This window comes from Stegastes partitus, unplaced genomic scaffold (genome assembly GCF_000690725.1).
Source record: "Stegastes partitus isolate 25-593 unplaced genomic scaffold, Stegastes_partitus-1.0.2 Scaffold41, whole genome shotgun sequence".
Classification (NCBI taxonomy): domain Eukaryota; kingdom Metazoa; phylum Chordata; class Actinopteri; family Pomacentridae; genus Stegastes; species Stegastes partitus.
In genome coordinates, this window is record NW_007577772.1 from 1,166,389 (window position 1) to 1,179,572 (window position 13,184).

General features: G+C 40.6%; 1 protein-coding gene across 2 annotated transcripts in view; it reads left to right on the forward strand.

The window, feature by feature from the left end:
- myo9aa (myosin IXAa) overlaps positions 1-13,184 on the forward strand; it is a 135,523-nt gene that overhangs the window by 33,058 nt on the left and 89,281 nt on the right. The gene's annotated exons all lie outside the window — the stretch shown is intronic.

A 13,184-nucleotide genomic window follows, 5' to 3' on the forward strand; every position in this document is an offset into this window, starting at 1 on the left:
TCGGCTGTCTGTCATTCCTGGCGTTGTTTACCTTCTTGTGCCAGATATGACTGAATTGACTCAAATTCCCGTGACTGTGTACTCACACTGTGGAATTTACTGTATGTGGGTTGTCTTCATCCTCTTTTGACTCCATGTTGATACTATTTATGGTATGTAGGAAGTTTTGACTCATTGTCACTAAGGCAGTGACTTCAGGGCCATATGTGCAGATCGCCACAGCATGAAAACCACCTGCTTCGTATTGCTTCGGTCCCACTCCTGGGATTCTTGTTGGACTATGGTTGTTCTGATGCTCTAGCAGATTGAGATTTAGGGATTTGGGAGGCTATGTCAATGCTTTGGGCTCTTGGTTGTGTTCCTCGAGCCATTCCTGAGCATAGGTGTGGCTGAGCACATTGTCCTGCTGGGGGAGGCCTCTGCCATGTGGAAGTGCTGTTGCTATAGGGGGGATGTGTTTAGTGTGGAATAGGGATCTGAATTTAAATAATTGTCTTCACCAAAGGTTGGCAGGTTTATTACTCAGTAGTCAATCAATGGTTATAAGAAATGCGGATAGAGCTATTTTTATGACAACAGACACTTGACATTCACCTAAAAGCAATGTAGGTACATTAGCCACTCATTATAGAAGCACTGTCTTAATAAACTCCAGCATGCCCTTATCACTGAACACCACCCATAAACCATTAACCGCCACAGAAGACTTTGTCATGGTGGCTTGCTACTGTCGCCCAAATGGCCACCTTCTGTAGTCTTCCATCTCATTAAACTGCAAGAAGCTCCACCTTACAGCTAATTTATAGTACATTTTCTAACATCAGTACCTCCAATATTGTGGCTGATTGGTATGTAATTTAAACTAGGCTAATTTACACTGCGCCTTCTCGCAATTTAACAGACGTATGATTGTATTTTAAAGCAAACGTGCATGCAGTATGGATAGACGGACATCGGTTGCATAGCAATGGATACCAGGCAGCTATTAGGGAAAGCTCTGAGTGCAGCATTGCTATTAAAGCCCATTTGCTGTGTGCTTCTCGGCTTGATGTCCATTTGTTCAAAAGTGCTCATTAGTAATGATATGGTAGAGCAGAAAACAGTGAGGTCACCAAGCACTACATGCTAGTTTACACTCCTCTCAGTTCAGCTCTGTTGGTCTCTACAAGACCAAACAACACTTGGATTACAGATTGATAGATAAAAATATCTATTCTGGATAGCTGGAAGATGGATCGTTGGTGTACTTATTTATTTACTTGTAGTTTTCTTGTATTGGCTAGTCATTATCAAACGTTTAACTGCCAGCTAGGCTTTGAATCCAGATGTCAGCTTGTCGAGCCTTTGGGTTTTCAGGTGGCTACCTGATATTTAAGAATGATTGAAAGCATGTGAGTTGGTATGAAAATGTGAGATTTGCTGCAGAATGGGGCGTTTCGGTGGTCGACCACATAATCACAACATCCCCTCGCTCTGTTCTGATCCAGGACCTTTGTCATGTCAACTCCTTCACTCTTTCCACATGTTTCCTGTCTCTACAGTGTCTCAGAGCCTCATTTTCACTGCAGTTTAAAGTCCCGCACCTCTATGCAAACAGCATAACCGTGCTAGAAGTAGAGAGAACTCAGACATGTATTTTCTGCAGCGTTACAGAGCTTTAATGATATAAATCAAAAAGAGAAAATAAAAAAGTTGGATTTCTTTGATTGTTTACAAAATTGAAAAAAGAAAAAAAAAAGAGCTGGAGTCAACATGTACAACATTGTCCATGTGTCCACAGGTGTTGCCAACACTGGGGAAAAAAGAAGATAATTCAACATACTATAGATGTTTTGCTACTGACATCATTTTTTGCCATACTTATCTATTATCTGGTTTGTTTAAACACAGCCTGCAGTTGAGCTGAAAAGTCCCTGAATTTTTTCACTTGACTTTTGATTGCAGCTTGGGTTTTTTTTTTTTTTCTTAGCAGATCTGATTAAAGCAAATGGTTTATTTTTGGTGACTTTTGAGATGGGACATGTAGAATAAAGTGATTCTGATGAAATAGCACAGTTTTAATCTTAGATGTGGTTGAGTTTGTCGATGGAGTGAGTAATTCAAGGACTGTTGGAAAACCCCACGATCCAGTGTTTTTACAGTTTCTTGATCTGATGAATGGTGCCATTTTGGTAAAAGATAACATGACTGTCAAAGCAAGAAGTGGGTTTTGGGGTTCAAAGGGAAAAAACAAAGGCAAAATATCCCTAAAGAAGAAAACACACTCCAACAGATAATCAGCACATGAATTTAATATACAAGGATGTGACTCTTTCATGACACTGATACAAGGCATTAATGCTGTTTCAGGAAGTAACTCGTCTTGGCTGGATGAAAACAAAGACTTCTCACAGGAAGCACAGTCAGTCATTTGTTTTTACATGTGAGCGAAGTGACAGCTTAATATGAGCTCAGCTGTCTTGTGTTCTCCCTCTGGGTCAAGAGTTAAAGTATGAAGTTACCTCAAGCTGCTCGCTTTGACGGAGCATCATCAGGATCTGCTTTTCAAGACCGGGGAGGCGTCACAGGGCATTAGTGCAGGAGCTCGGCCAATGGCGCGCACGCAAGCCGAGTGTTTCAGGCGCCCAGGCTGCGAGGTCCTGTTGCTGTTTTAGCCGAACCTCGTCGGCCCAGCGAGCGCCGGAGCTCCCGTCGTGCTCCTACCATATTCCCGGCCAACAGAAACACCCCTGGTGTGAGTCATCCCAGGTCAGAAGTTTCACCGCTCAGCATCTCCTCTGCTGCTACCTCAACACACATTTAATACAGTCTCCCCAGAGTGCCCACTAATACTGAGCAGATTAGTGTGTATTACAGGTTCTCTCCCAACTGGGCGGGGTCGGGCGAGATTTACTGTAGCTCTGAAAGCGTTGTTTTCCTCGGGCCAGGATGGAAAAAAAAAAAAAAAAGATGAGAGAGGTGGGTTAATGATTGAGCACCGTTCATGTGCAGCGTCCCTAAGTGGAGTGTAAAGTTACAGCGCTGTGTGTTTTATTGAGGTTAAAGTCGGGTAAAGAGTCTAATACTGGCTATTGTGAATGCCTGCAGAGTGGGCTCAGCTTATGGGCTGCGTTTCTGGTTGAAAGGTACGAGTCTAAGGTGTCATCTTATCTGCATTCAAACAGGCTGAGAAGGGAGTCAATGTGGAAGATTTACTTCAAACAAGTGGAGTTTATTAGAACTACGGCCAACTCAGATAACAACATGGTGACGAAATCAGCAGCGTTAGCCATGAAACTAGCGTCACCGACACGTGGTGTGTGGGGATGTTATATGGGCCAAAGCAAAATAAGATGATGCATGGTGGATGTCAGCTGATGGAGGAGAGACAGAGCGAGCACATTGACTGATTTTACAGCCTTGAAGGAATAAGTGAAGTCGATCAGCTGATGATTTTCCAAAGTCAAGACGGTTACTAATCGAGATGTGACACAGAGAATGAAGATTACTGAATTAAAGTACAGCAGCGCGAGTTGAACAGTAGAAATCGCAGGTTGGCAGTTTCAGGAGGGGTTTTATTAGTTTTTGAAGCAACTGATCTTCTCACCGTGGTATGCAGATTACGCAGTATGTTCAGAGTTGTTTGCTCAGGGTTGATCAAAGGACGGCTGTTGTGTCACTGGTGGTGTGCAGGCATGTTGGGAGAGCTTTAAATTGAACTGCTATCTGTTTTTACAATCTGTGATATTTTCCATTGTTGGCTGAGTGACCTTGGCTGTAGGGAGCCAAAGTTCTGACCTCACATCTGAGTTCACCTCTGTTCTGCTGCTGCTTCGTCATCCATTGGCGCAATTAATTAAAATGCTGAGTATGAAAACGTTACTGTCGTCCATTAAATTCCCAAACACTCTCTTGTAAAGTCCAGATTTTTAGATGTGACGAATGGGAGAAGCTGTTTTGTAGCTAACTTAACTTAATAGAGTTGTTTTGGAGTAAACCACATAATATACTATTGGGACAGGCTCTATTAAAAGGCTGGAATACTGTTTTTAATAATGTCAGAGGGATTTTGTATGTGCATGAACAGATTAGAGTTGATTGAAATTCTGAGTTGTACTGAATTTGTCTTTTTTTTTCAACATCACACAACACTAAAACCGCTGGGTGGTGAAGTAAATGTCTAGTAGAGCAGGTTAACAGGTGGTTGTTGAAGCTGATTCGAAATGGGCAGAGACCAGATTGTGACGGTTGGGTGAGCGGGTCAGTGCAGGAGGGCAGGTGTTGTGTTTGGTGTGCAGAGGTTAGTACAAACCAAAAGTGGCCCAAGGCAGGGCAACTGGTGAACCGGAGAGAGTCATGTGCACCCAAAGCTCAACGATGGAGAGCAAAGGTTTGTGTGGTCCGATCCTGCAGAAGAGCTACTGTAGCACAAGTAGCTAAAAAAAACCTTAATGCTGGCTGGTGTAGAAAGGTGTGAGCACATCACAGCTTGCTGCGTATGGAGCTGCAGAGTGTCAATGCTGAACTCTGTCCACCTGCAGGCGGTCTGGTGTGGAGAATCATGTTTTCTTTAGCATAATGTGGGCTGCTGATTGTTGTTTATCTGGGGAAGAGATGCACTATGGGAAGAGGGCAGAAGGCAGTGTGATGCTCTTTAGTCCTGCATTCATGTTAGTTTGACACCTACCTAAACATTGTCATACATCTCTTCCTATCAACACTATTACCTGATGGCCTCTTTCAGCAGCTCCCACTGGTTCAAAGTGTTGATCTGGCTTTCAGATTTCCCAAATCTTGATCTGATCAAGCATCAGTGGGATGTTTTACAAAAACCACAGAGGCCCCACCTTGTAACATCCAGGACTTCAAGGACGAGGATCTGCTGCTGACGTCTTGGTGCCTGAAACCACTTTCAGAGCTCTTGTGGAATCTGAGCTGTTTTGGCTTCACAAGTGGGACCTATACACAATATCAGGCAGGTGGTTTTAATGCTGCGACTGATCAGTCTGTTTGTGTTTGCGTTGAAATGTGATTGCAGAAACAGTTCCTGTTTATTTGGACAAGTAGTTTATTCCTTCGGCTGAGATCAGACATCTGAGCTCATTCACTCTGTCATCTGTGAGTGTATAAAATAATAAAAGGCAGATCAATTACCTGAAGTTCTTCATGAGATTTGCTCTTTATCTCGTCCAGATCATCGCGTCCTTCCTCTGCTCTCAATAACCCTCGTAATCATCATTAGTCAGGCTCATAAAAACATACCTCACTCAGTTATTTGTTCAGCTTCCACGGTGGAGGGAGCCACAGAAACCGACATTAGTGAGCATAGGTGGAGTTTTTTAAAAAGAAAAAACGTTTGATATTGTGGGAAAATTTGTATTTTTGGACTTTATTTTGAATATTTATGATTATGTGGTTCAAAATGAGATGTTAAAGTTAAATATTTGCATCTGTTTTGTCAAGTATCAGTGTTGTACAGATTTAAATCAATAGTTTTTATGACAGCAAAAGCAAAAATGTCTGTATTTGCATGTTTGGTGATCACGGTTCTGATAAGTTTGTTGGTTATAAAAGCTGTTTTCTGTCCATAGATCGCTTATACATCTGTGGGACGAGCATTGTCACTGCAAACTAACACAATATCCATAAATAAATATGTGATTTATAAGTAAACAAACCTCGACTCAGACAGAGCCAATGAATCAGTGCCGTTTCACACACTTCAAGCTGTTTTCACACATTTGCACAGGAAATGTTAATCTTCTATAATGTAATCAGTGGGATGATTGCACAGCAGAAAATTAGACTTTAATGATTTTAATGGCACTGAAATGTTGCTTGAAATGATCAAACACTAAACTGTGTGTTTATTTTAGAGCTATAACTAAGAATTATTTTATGTTTAATTAACCAGATATTTTCAGGATTAATCAATTAATCTGTAAAACATCAGAAAAGTGTAAAAAAAAATGCCTCTAACAATTTCCTACAACCCAGTGCAATGTGTCTGTTTTTATCTGTTATATTTCATTTATTACTGTTTATTACTATAATGGAAAACTGAAGCAGCAAATTTTAACATATGAGAACCTGAAACCATCAAATATTTGGCATTTTGGTTTAAAAAAGGAATGAACAATGACTAATTGTCGATCAAAATTGCTGCTTTTATATTTTCTATTGTTCGAGTAGTTGATCGATTGGCTAATTTTGCCAAAAAACCACTGTATTGTAGCAAAAATCCAAGATTTAAATATTTTGAGGGACACTGAAATGGTCACTGAATCGATCGGACTTGACAAATGTTATCTCATTTCAAAACACTCGTCAAAGAATTCTATCGATATCTCAGGTGTTATTCTTTCGGTCTCGGCTCGTTTCATCCAGTAAAATTTTAACAAGCACAAGCAGAAGTTGCAAACTTTATAGCGACAACGCTGCAGCTGGCATTTTGCTCAGAAGAAAGCTGAAGAATGAAACTGCTCCAGCTGCTACTTTTCTCTTTGTGTTTATCTCGCCACCCGGGTGCCAAGTTCGTATTTTCCTTGAAACTGTATACATGATGAGGACTGGCACAAGAGGAGCACAGACTGTTCCTGCTCCGTCAACTCAACCGTACAAAAAGAAACAGCTTCTCTCTGTGGCAGATTGAGGTCGGAGGTTAGCGAGAAGCTTGATGAGGCCACTTCAGCCAAATAGGGCACAGTGGTTTGTTTAACTCGAGTTTAGTTTGTGTGGAGTCAAAAAAGTCGAGATCAGCTTGAGTTTAATTAAACTTAAACCAATCATCCAGTTGCATCTTTAGCTTTCTGCAGGTACAGATGTTGCGTATATTCAGAGCTCACAAATTTCTTGAATTTTACATCATTTAGGTTCGTAAAGAAAAGGTAATTTATTAACTGACTTATCTTATCTTGGATATATTTTGAATTAAGAAGAAGAAGCTTTATTATCGTTGTACAAGAGATACAATGAAATGTCGTTTGGCATCATCTTTGCAGCAGCTAATAGGGTGACAGTCGAAGGAAAAAAGCTGATAAAAGGTGATATAAATAATAAAATAGCAATAAAATGTAAAATAAATACTCTATTGAAAGTACAAAAGAGCATTTGTTAGAATGAGCCGTAAACTGGGAGTGTCGATAAGAAGATAAACATAAGAAGATTTCCTATTATTCTTTCCACTGAAGATATCATCTGTATCTCCTGGAAGTTGTAATTGAACACTATTTATTTTTTTCTTTTATTTTTCTGGATGTTTTACATACAAAACAAATAATCGATTACTTGAACAAATCATCTGCAGCCTTGTTGATAAGAAATCATCAACCCTTGATGTGTATTTTATTTGCAGTTTTTTTTTTCCAGTCACAAATGGTGAAAAAACGGCAAAAGAATTGTGATTTCACCTTCTTGCATTAGAAGATTTTCCTTTGCATGTAATCTTTCTCTCGTGGAAGTTGTAATTCAACTTTTTTTCACTTTTTCACTTTTTTTTATTTTTTAAGTTTCAAATACAAAACTAAACAAAACAAAAAAAGATTCTGCAGCCCAATCCATACTGAAAGCTGTCACTGAGGCCTACATGTGTGCAGATATACTTTCTCAGCAGATTCTTGTTGGTAATAAAGCAGCATCTCTTAGAGGATGTGCAGCCTTCATCTGATGTGTCTTCTGTCTCTCATTGCGCTGTTTGAATCATCCAGTCACTGGTCAGTCACAGCTGTCAGCAGCAGCAGCCCCACAATGTGCCTGTTTGTGTCCTTTCACAGCCTCTTTATTTATGCTGCGCTTTGCCAGAGTCTGCAGGTGCTTCGTCAGCATCACAGTCGCTCCACAGTCAGCACCTGCTGTCAGGCTTCAGCAGCTGTCCGGCCGCCCCGACTCCACCTGCAGCGAGCGGCGAGTCAGAAAAGCCTTTATTCTGTGTGACGTAGAAGACACGCTGCCAAACACGATCACAGAGGTGCAGCTCTGTCTGTCTTGTTTTAGGCTCTTTTTAGTCAACTACTCGCAAGTGCGTCTGTATTGTGAAAGCCCATCGTAGTCATTTCCTGCTCACCAATGAAAAGTCTTGCTGTTTTTATTAGGTTTTGTGAAGCTGAAACAGTCGATCAGTTGCTTTTTAGTGTCACTTTAAGCTAAACTTCTTACAGGCTCCAGCTTCTGACTAGGGATGGGCCGATTATCGTGGCTGATGTTTGGAATTTTTCAGATTATCAGTATTTCTATTGGCCGATTATTGATAAATTAAATGCTCTACTTCAGGCTCTCTCTGTCTGTCGTCACTCTGTGGTCTAAGAAATGTCTCTCGAGACTGAACACAAAACACAAGCAGTCGCCACAAACCAGGAAGCTCTCATAGTGGCTAATGCTACGCTAACAGTTAGCGGCTAAGTTAGAAGGCAGAAACAGATTAACCTGAAATCAATAAATAGTAATGCTTTAAGATGTGGACTTTAGTGGGAAATAAAAGTGATAAAATGGTGAAATATTAAAAAAAACAGCGAACAACAGACGGAACTGCAGGAGACAAATTGATCGATCTCAGTCGATATCCACATAAACGGAGATAAATTCACTCCTGTTTCTATGATACACATTCAGTTATAATCACCCTTATTAATGAAGAGGCTTCATTATGAGTGACAGGTTCTATCACATGCTGTTAAAACATTACATTTAATGTGTATCAGCTCCAAATATCAGCTGTCGGTTTCACTGATTATGAAAAACCCACATCAGTCGATCCCTACTTCTGACATGTGAACTATTTGCTCATTTTTGACAGTAAACTGCCGATTTTAGGGGTTTTTAGACTGTTATTTGGACAGAAGATGCACATTTGTCACCATTTTTACCATTTATTGGATCCAATGATGAATCACATCTCTGTTTTATACCTCCTGCTTCACAAAGACGTCGAACACATCCAGACAGACAGAGTATATCCTCCCTTCGGTTGCTGCCCCCAGAAACTGTCTGGTTTTGTGAAGTAATAGATATTCAAGGCTTGTTTTAGAAGCCCTTTGTGGATGCTCAGTCATGTTCTCCTCCCTCCCTTCAGGAGTGGCAGGAACAGAAATGGTTCCCAAAGTCGTCTTTTGGTCATATTTTACAGGAACCGTCTTTCAATTTCCTTTTTATTAAGTGTAATCGTACAGTCACGTTCAGAGACACAATAAATGCCTTACAGTGGATTTTAAAATACGAGGTGTTTAATTAGTACTATAAAACCTGAAAAGTAATGACAATAGCAGGTTCTGAGACACAGAATCGGATTCTACCTCCCTCTGAACAGTCCCTTTTTTCCATCTTCGTGACTTTTCGAGTATCGGCGAAGTCTGTTACGTAAAAGCTGAAATCACAACCTCCACTCCTCGCTCGGGTTACGTAAATCTTCACAGGTGACCTCTTGTCTCCCGTAGTGTGTGTGTGGTTTGTGGTCATCTCGTGCTTCCCACATTGTCCAGATGTGGTGTAATAAAACTCGGCGCGAAGAGAGCACACATCTGGAACGGAGCAGAAAACATGAGGGACGTTCACCCCCGTGGAAAAAGACCATCCCAGTTCCCGGGCCACATGCTGCACTGTGTGTTCTCCGGTAGTTTGTCTTGGATCTGGAGTCGAGGAAAGCTGGATTTCAGTTTTCACTACGTCTCTAATGGCTCGTACAGGAATGGACATGAAGCGAAGATAAGATTTTACTTTTATATCCGCGATAGGTTATCATAGCAGGAAATGCAGAGTAATGATAGAGCGCCGTTATCATCTCCGTTCCTCACATATACAGTACGTCTTCCTCCATAACTACAGTAGCTATCTCCTCTGGCCCATCCCAGCCAGCAGATATGTGTCAGAGCTATTCTAAGAACATATTGTTGTGCTCTGGGAAAGTTGCCTGTGGTTAAGTGAATGACTCATTAACTGTCCCAAACAATGGCTCTGAAGAGTGCTTATGATATGTTTAGTACGTGTGGAGATAAGGTTTCGCTGCATCATAAAGCCTTTAACAGCTGCCGCCTTCCTGATACGACTGCTGCTGCTCAATAAACAGTGAGCTCAGGTTTAAATCCGCAGCCAAGTGAGGTTCCTGTACAACTAAGCTGCATTCTCAGTTACGTTTTAAAGGGGAGCGTAATTTTGTTTTGAGATAAATGTGATTTGTGAGCTGTAATATGGTGGGAAATGGTGGGTAACATGAACCAGAGACCAGACTTTCACCTGGAAAATCCAGGTTTGCATCCAGTGATGGATATGTTGAATCAGTTTTCACTTGTTTTCTGGTTCGGTTCAGGAACAGAAACTGCTAAATCCCATTTTGTTAGAAGCTTTAAGTTTAGGCATCAACATGACGTGGTCAGAGTTAAGAAAAACACCATGGTTTGGGTCAAAATACGACCCTTTTGCTACATGTGTGAAGCATCTTCTCTATTTTCAGGGTTATCAGGGGGATGAGTCCCATCTAATGTTTGATTGGTTGACTAGAAATGTATTTGTGGTGCGTTACAAATGAACGTTTCCCCCAAAACGTAATTGAGAATGCAGTTTAGATGTATAGAAACGCCATTTTGATGATACTGAGTTAGGCCTTAATTAAAAAAGACTGAAGATTATATAGATAGTATATGATATTAAACACACAGCAAAGTTGACACAATGAACTCTATTGCAGGCACCAAACCGGTAGATGTCTTTAGCCAATCAAAACCTTTGCTGTATGTTAGATATGTATCCTTAACTCCTTACCTTTGACTCCTTCACTGATTGCAAGTTGTTGGCAGTAATGTACCAGCAAATGGCAAAAGAGAAGAAGAAGATGAAAACAAGGACAAAAATATCCATATAATGCACTCTGGAACATTTTTATAAGGAAAGTCAACTTTAAAATGAAACTCTGCTGAGTGCTGTGTGGTCATTCCTCATGTTCACTTAACACCACATTGAAGTGAACTGAGGACAAACAATGAGGCAGTCCAGCTTTCTGGATCTGAAAATTAAACACTTAATTAAACCCGAATGTATGACGTCGCTTTTCCCTGTTCGTCTTGCTTTTATGACTCTGTAAAGACTAATATTAATGCGTTTACGCGCAGCACTCGGCCAGCTGAACACATCTGTGCGTAATGTAAGACAGAAGAGCTGAGCGTTGTTCTGGGACAGACCCGGTCCTGATGTTTGTGTCTCTCAGATCTAACTAATTGGATTGGCCTCCTTTCTGGCCCGACCACGTGGCTTAGCTTTAGCGTAGTGATCGTGCTAAGTCACTCCCCTTACCTGCCCGCATTGTCTCGCCTCCAGCGTGTCTCGGAGTTAGCCTCAGCGCCGGCCGGCTAATGCCTGACATGTGGCCTACATATGGGCGTGTTGCTGATGAGACCACCTGTTCCGACTTTGCTCCAACATGGCTGGCGGTGTGGACGGAGCTTTACGAATATGACCTGGGTGTTGGCTAATGACAGAGAGGTCACGGTACACATGCTGGAGGCCACAACACACAGCCGGAGAGATTCATCTGTCAGCTGAAGTTAGAGATTAACCGGAGCTTATATACCTCAGTGGTATAGCCAGAAGCTACAAGCTATTACACCAGCAGCAGTTGGTTCCAGTGTTAGGGTAGTTTAAAGCTGTTTATTATACTTATACTATAGGAAGTGTGTATGTTAAGACAGAAGGATAAATTGACTCAGTAAACCACAAAAAAGGCTGAAAAAGAAATTGTACTGAAGAAGAATTACAGACTATTGCTGAGGTTTCAAGAGATTTCTGATAAACTGAAGTTTAAATATTTTGACTTAAGTACCTGAAGTAGTTTGTGCACATGCTTTCTTTGTGTTTTACTCACTGAGTCCTGATTTTTCAGTTTCAATATAAAGTCTTCCACCTCTATGGAAGCAGCACAACTATGACTAGAAGAAGAGAGAACTCAGAAATGTCTAAAGTGCAGTTGAACAAAGTCATATTGCCATTAATTATAAATAAAAAGGAAAAGTTGCTGTTCTTTGATTTTTTTATTTTATTTACACAAACTGGAAAAAAAAACAAGAATTCACATGAACAACTTCTTTTTTTCAACTGCTCACAGGTCTCACCAGTACTGGGAAAAAACATTTGGTCTACACACTATATATATATATTTAACTACTTACATTTGTTTTCATACTCGTCTCCCATCTCCTCTGTGTAAACACTGCCTGCAGTTCAGCTCGGTTTAGCTGACCAGTCCATACATTTTTGTCGTGCCAGAGTTGGTCACAGCTGATTAACCACTGGTTTTCTGTTTGCACAGAGGAGTGCAGAATTTTTAGTTTTTTACTAAATCTTTTTACTGCAAACAGTTAATTTTTGATTATTTTTTAAAATGAGGCATGTAGAATAAATTGACTTTAATGGAATATCACAATTTTGAGTCTAGATTTGGATAATTTTGCAGATGGAGCAGCACGTCATGGATGAGTAGTTCAAGGAGCGTCGGAAATCTGACAGTTGTTTCAGTTTGTAAAATTTCTGGCTTGTAAATGGTGTCGTATTGGCAACTTTTTTTCTTTGTGATGAACTTACAGTGAACTGAATCTGGAGCTTTATAACAAATTTCAGTTCACTGTTCCATTTTGGTTCATTCCCACAGCTCTCATTGTTAGTTTTTACTTTAGTAAAAGCTCTAAAAACCTGCTGTAGGTAACAACTATCTGGCAAACATAGTGGCGCATTTAGCAGCTGACAAGGCAAATATTAACGCTAGGAGAGGGTAGAGACCAAAACAGAGCTAAAAGAGAGTAAATGACAATGTCGCCCAACAATTCCTGGACGTGTAAAAAACAAAAATAGCAACTTATTTACCCACAAGTTGACCATAAAAGCTTAAATAGAGAAATGCCATGGTTGTATTCGAACCATGTTCCCTAAATTACGCCCAAAATGAGGCTATTTCAGGTTTATTGTAATCTCATTAGAGAACAACTTGAATATATTTCATCCTGTGGTAAGATGATATGGAAGATAACCGAGCCGGAATGCTACAGCACCTGATTCTGTCATCTGAAGTCTGCTCATGATTTTCCGACGTGATAACCTGCTGTAACCTTTCAGTTCTGTAAAATACACTCCAAATACCTTTCACATGAGCAACAGAGTCACACATATTCATTTAAATTTTCGCTTTTGTCTCAAATTCCCACCAAACTCGAGCAGAACCCGTTCTGCCG